The following is a 6,692-nucleotide window of genomic DNA, read 5'->3' on the forward strand; positions in this document are numbered from 1 at the left end:
TACATTAAATAGAAAATATTAAATAATAATTAATATAAAATTATATTAATCTACTGATTCCATAGTTTATAATTGCTATGTTAAATTTAACTTAGAGTTTTAGAAAAGCTGTGCAAACTCAGTATCATGTGCAATCTTCTTTTTTTGTTCTATGTAATTGTTCATGTTTGTTGATGTTTATCAAATTCATAATAAAAATAAAAGTTTTTTTTTTTTTTTGAAGAGAGAATAGCTTAGGACACTGACAACTTAAGTGGCTTGACTTGGGTAATACAGACAGAGACAGGGCTTGAACCCACATCCTCTAGATTCCAAGGCTGTACTCTCTATTTACTATGTCACTCTCCATCTTTGTCATAAGATTGGATAATGAATTTTAAAACAAGAAATTGTATGAAGAAATGAGATACAATGCAAAATATAAAACACTCAAAAGTCTAAGGAATCCAAACTAATTTTTACTACATATGGAGAAACATGATTTTTTTTTTCCTGACAGAGAAAATAAAGTAGCTCAGTGCCATGCTTCTGTTATTGGATTAAGATCTATTCTATTGATGTTCATTGATGTCCAACTCTCGGTGACCTCATTTGGAATTTTCTTGTCAAAGATGAAATAGTAGTAGTTTGCCATTTCCTTCTCCAGCTCATTTTATAGATGAGGAACTGAGGCAAACAGGGCTAAGTGACTTGGCCGGGGGATCACACAGCTAATAAATAAATATCTGAGGCTGGGTTTAATTTCAAGCATTAGTCTGTCTGATTCCAAGCCCAGTGCTCTATCCATTGCACCACCTAACTGCCCAATAGAGTCGCTTAAATCCAGAAGTTGTACTGATATTATATGAGAGATGCTGTATTTCAAATTTTATGGAAAAGAATGAGTATAATTCTTCAAAGTTATGAAACAATAATACAATAAAAATCATTAAGAAATTGAAAATCATAAAGTAATATTGAAGAAGTACTTATATATATAAAGAATGAAAGGCAGCAAGGTAACATCCAGGCACCTTTCCCCATGCAGCCTCCAGCTAGAACGATATCCCAAGTTCTAGATGTGGGTGTGTGTATGTGTTGATATTCACTTAAACCTGTAGATCCTAATCTGTTTCTTTTATCAGTCAGAGGATACAAACATATTAAACTAAAAAATAAATACTGTGTGGGTATTGGTATACAAATACAACAATTAAAGTCTGTGCTTAATACCAGCACATGAACCCAAAGTATCCTAGGAAGGCAAATTTGAGCATTTGGAATGAACTGTTTGATGATGTGGTACTAACATTCCAGTAGAGAAGGAACATGTGATCCTTCAGCAACTTAAAATCTTCAAAGGGTACTGAGGAAGTTATACTTCATTAGCCAAGTAATCATGTGACCAAGATGTTATGAATGTTTGTGTATACACACGCATATGTATCTTCCTCTTCCTGTGTGTGTGTGAAGTACATATTATATGTGTGTGTGTGTGTATGTCCATATCATAGGATCATAGATCAAAACCTAGAAAGGACCTTCATTCTCAGTTTGCAATTAAGGAAACTAAGGCCCAGGAAGGAAGTTAAGTGACTTGTCCACCACAGCCAACATCAAAGGCAGTATTTGAACCCTGTTCCCCTAACTTCAGAGCCAGCAATTTATCCACTGGATCATAGGATTTAAAATTAGAAGGAATCATGGAATCATGGATCTGGAGCTGGAAGAAAGTATAATTACAAAGTAATAGAGGAAAATGAGGGAACTATCATAGTGCAGTGAGTAAATGAGGGTGTGTGTGTGTGTGTGTGTGTGTGTGTGTGTGTACATATATATATATCTGAAGGACAAACACAGCCTGTGCTTGAATGTCAAATACTTGTGGAACTTTGGAAATAATTTGATGATAGGTTGTGAATGCTTAGATACAAAAACAGAATTTGATGTAAACACTGCACAAATATAAAAAAAGTGTGTATGTTCATGACAGTTTTGAGTCACTACAGAATGAAACCCATAATGCTTCAAAAATGCACATGCTTGTTGTCATAGAGCAAAAAAATATATTGGTAATGTAGTTGGGCAATTACTGCTTAAGACACCATTACCACAAAACTTGTGGTTCATGTCATAAACCTTAAAAGGGCTCACAAACTGCTAAATGGAAATCATTGTTCTAGATACTCTCTCCCTTATGGGCTTTCATGACAATGGTCTAATTTTCTTCTTACCTGTCAAACTAATACTTCTTCAAATCTTTTTCAAGTTCATGTATTGTTAATGTATTTTTAAGGGAATGGGAAGATCTTCCCAAATATTGATAGGTCTATGTGACCTAGCCTAAGTCACATGAGTTTGAGTCACATGAAGCTTGTGGTGGGAGCAGATTGCTGAGTGGGTGGGACAGGAAGAGGTGGAGCTGGAGCAGAGCCGAGAGAAAGTTGGTCAGACTAGTCAGAGCTGGAAAGGACAGAGAAAACAGAGAGCTGGGGTAGGGAGAGCTTGTTTGTGATTTGTTTAAAGGAGCTGGTTTGTGGGAAGCCTAACAAAGAGAAGGCTTGGGGATGGTAGTGCCCCTGCATTGTTATTGTATTCTTTGTTGCTATGATGTCTTTCTGTTGGGATTCGGCTTTCTGGTGTTTGAATAAATGTTTTTCTTCTGCCTTGTATGTGAAGAGAGTGTTATACTTTGTGATTCTGAATTACACTGAATATTCATAGTCACCACCGGTGCTGTGAAAATTGCCTTGGCAACCCATTTCATTACCCATATCCTTCCCCCTTTCTCTCCCTGAATCCTCTCTCAGCAATCTCATTAACTTCCATAGATTCAACTCTCATTTCTTACAGACAACTCCAAAATCTATGGACCCAGCCTCTCTCATAAGCTCTAGTTCCACATCTCTGTGTGTGTGTTCATCCTTCATTGCTGAAGACCATACCATCATAGAAATAATGACATGATTTGCATTTGACTTTCTTTTGAGTAAGGGAAGGCTGTGCAGGTCACCAGCCTCACTTCTCCAGAGTCATCTGAATCCAGTGACCAGATACTCATCAGAATGACTGGAGATGACCCAGGATGAGGCAATTGGGGTTAAGTGACTTGCCCAAGGTCACACAGCTATTGGGTGACAACTGTCTGAGGTGAGATTTAAACTCAGGTCCTCTTGACTCCTGCACTGGTGCTCTATCCATTGCACCACCTAGCTGCCCCTTCCACATCTCTGATTTCCTCCTCTGATTTTCCTCTCTACCTGGGTGTCCCATAAGCATCTCAAATTGATTGTGTGGAAAATGGAATTCATATCTTAAGAACTCACTATTTAACAAAAAGCACTGGGAAAACTGGAAAATAGTATGGCAGAAACTAGGCATAGATCAATATCTTACACCGTATACCAAGATAGAGTCAAAATGTGAGTACATGTTTTAGATATAAAGGCGGATACTATAAGCAAACTAGGAGAGCAAGAAATAGTTTACCTGTCATAGTTATAAAGAACAGAAGAATTTATGACCCACCAAGAGATAGAAAACATTATGAAATGCAAAATGGATGATTTTTGAATACATTAAATTGAAAAGTTTTTGCACAAATAAAGTCAATGCACCCAAGATTAGAAGGGAAATAGAAAGTTGGGAAGCAATTTTTATAGCCAGTGTCTCTGATAAAGGCCTCATTTCTAAAATATAAAGAGAACTGAGTCAAATTGATAAGAATATGTCATTCCCCAATTGATAAATGGTCAAAGGATATGAATAGGACAGTTTTCAGAGGAAGAAATTAAAGCTATAAATCTACAGTCATATGAAAAAATGCTCTAAATCATTACTTATTAGAGAAGTGCAAATCAAAACAACCCTAATGTACCACATCACACCTATCAGATTGGCTAACATTATAAAACAGGAAAATGATAAATTTTGGAGATATGGGAAAATTAGAACACTAATGCATTGTAGGTAAAGTTGTAAACTGATCCAGCCATTCTGGAGAACAAATTGGAACTATACCCCAAAGACCATAAAACTGTGCATACCATTTGACCCCAAATGGAAAAAGGATCCATATGTACAAAAATATTTATAGCAGCTCTTTTTGTGGTAGCCAAGAATTGGAAACTGAGGGGAAGCCTATCAATTGAGGAATGGCTAAACAAGTTGTGGTATATGAATGTAATGGAATACTACTGTGCTATAAGAAATGATGAGCAGACAGATTTCAGAAAAACCTGGACTTATATGAACTGATGCTGAGTGAAGTGAGCAGAACCAGGAGAAAACTGTACACAGTAAAAGCAACATTGTGTGATGACTAACTTTGATAGACTTAGCTCTTCTCAGCAATGCAAGGATCTAAGACAGCTCTAAAAGACTCATGATGGAAATTGCTATCCACATCCAGAGAAAGAACTATAGAGTCTGAATGTAAATCAAAGCATACTATTTGTCCTCTTTTTGTTTTGTTTCTTCTTTCTTCTGGTTTCCCCTATTGGTTCTATTTCTTTTTTTACAACATGACTAGTGTGAAAATATGTTTACTATGAATGTATGTGTAGAACCTATATCAGATTGTATGCAGTTTTGGGGAGAGGGGAGGAGAAGGAAGGAAAGAAAATTTAAAATTCAGATTCTTATGGAAGTGAAGGTTGAAAACTAAAAATAATTAAATTAATAAAAAATAGCAAAAAAAAATCCCTCACATCTTTCCATCTAAAACCATTTTATCTTCTCTATTTTTATTGACTATTCTTGTACTCACTTAGATTTACTTGGAATCATCTTTAACTCTTTACAATCTCATTCACTCCACATACCCATCTCATTGACAAGTCTTTTTGGTTCTAACTCTTCAACATCTCTTGCTTCTTTCTCCTTATTTCTACTTATACCAACAAATCAATTAACAGACCTTTATTATGTTCCAGATATTCTTCTATGTACTGGAGATAGAAAGACAAAATGAAACAAGCTTCTGTCCTTAAGGAGCTGACATTCAATTGTGTGAGAGATAACATGTACGTGTATATAAATAGATACAAAATAGATACAAGGTAATTTTTGGGAAGGGCCCTAGCGACTGTTGTTGTTCAGTGTTTTCACTCATGACAACGTCTTCATGACCCCATTTGGGTTTTTTTTTTGGCAAAGTACTGGATTGGTTTGCCATTTCCTTCTCTAGAAGATGAAAGGAAACAGAGGTTAAATAACTTGCCCAGGGTCATACAGCTAGTAAGTATCTGAGGCCATATTTGAACTCCAGGTCTTCTTGACTCCAGGTCCAGTACTCTTTCCCCTGAGCCACCTACTTGCCACCTAGAATCTAACAGAAGGAAACACAGTATTCTAAGAGACAAAAGTGAGGCGGCATGGCATTCCAGGTATGGAGGGCCCCATACAATGGAAGACAGAGTGACATATATAGGGAGCAGCAAGAAGGCTGGTGTGGCTGGAAAAGGGGGTAATAATCTATAAAAAGGCTGAAAGATAGGTTGGGGTCGGGTCATAAAGGGATTTAAAAGCCAAACCATTTACATTTGATCCTAAAGGTTATGACTTTTAGGGACTTCTAAGTAGATTAAGAACTTTGCATACCTAATGTAGATTTTTTAATTGGTTGAATAGAGATATCTAGACTTTACTCACATTTAACTCACACCCCCAATTGATTGACTTAGTGAATGTGTTCTGATTTTATGAAGCTATCAAGGTAAAGTATCTTGTCAGTTACTTTAAGTGAGAGGAGTTATTGACTGATTGATTAACACAGTCTTGATCCCCACCCTTAATACTGCTATCCTGTATTTAATTGTAAACTAGGTTGTTTCTTCCCAGTAAAATGTAAACTACTTGAGGGCAGGAACTATTTTACTTTTACACTTGTATCCCCAGCTCCTAACTTAGTGCCTGGTAAATAAAAATAGTTAATAAATGCTTTATGACTGAGTGAATAAGTTCTTTTCTTTACTGAGCTGGTGTCCTCTGATACTCAGCTCTTTTCTGCAAATATATCCGCTGAGTGGCCTGTCTTTTTCTCTTGCTATGAGACTTCCCTGAAGTTGCTCTTTGCTACCATCTGGTGGTTTTTGGTTGCCACACAGCTTCTTTTCTCCATTGAAGTAGAGCTCTCTTGGCTTTTTAGCTGAAGAGCCACCTTTAGCTTTTTTATATTGTAAACATTAGCCAGCTTTGCCCATTTAGTTAGCTAAAGAAAGAGTTTGAGTTTGGCATCCTTCCTTCTGTGTTTTTAACTCTAATGCTTATCTGAATTAGGGCCAGAACATTTCTTTTAATTCCCATCATAGACTCTGTCTAGGTAAGTCATTCCTTGTGTCTCCCCTCAGCAAAATTGCAAAGTATTTGGGGAAGGGGCCATAAGGACTTTTCTTACCCTACCCCACCTCCACCGTGCCCTACATATTTCATGTAAATCATATGGACAGGTTTGAATTAAGAAGACTGAACAGGCTAATTACTTTTGTACTCCTTCCACTAGCAATCAAAATCTCTGTGTTCGTCACAATAATAAAGCAGAAGAAAACAGGCCAATATTACACAAATAGTTTTTTAAAATATATTTTAATTTCATATTGATTTGCAAATATTTAGCAAATTGTATGTGTGTATATATATATACGTTTTCATGTATATATATGCACATTCATATATATGTGTGTATATATATTATATATATGAACAATGTACAA

This window comes from Notamacropus eugenii, chromosome 2, assembly GCF_028372415.1.
Source record: "Notamacropus eugenii isolate mMacEug1 chromosome 2, mMacEug1.pri_v2, whole genome shotgun sequence".
Lineage (NCBI taxonomy): Eukaryota > Metazoa > Chordata > Mammalia > Diprotodontia > Macropodidae > Notamacropus > Notamacropus eugenii.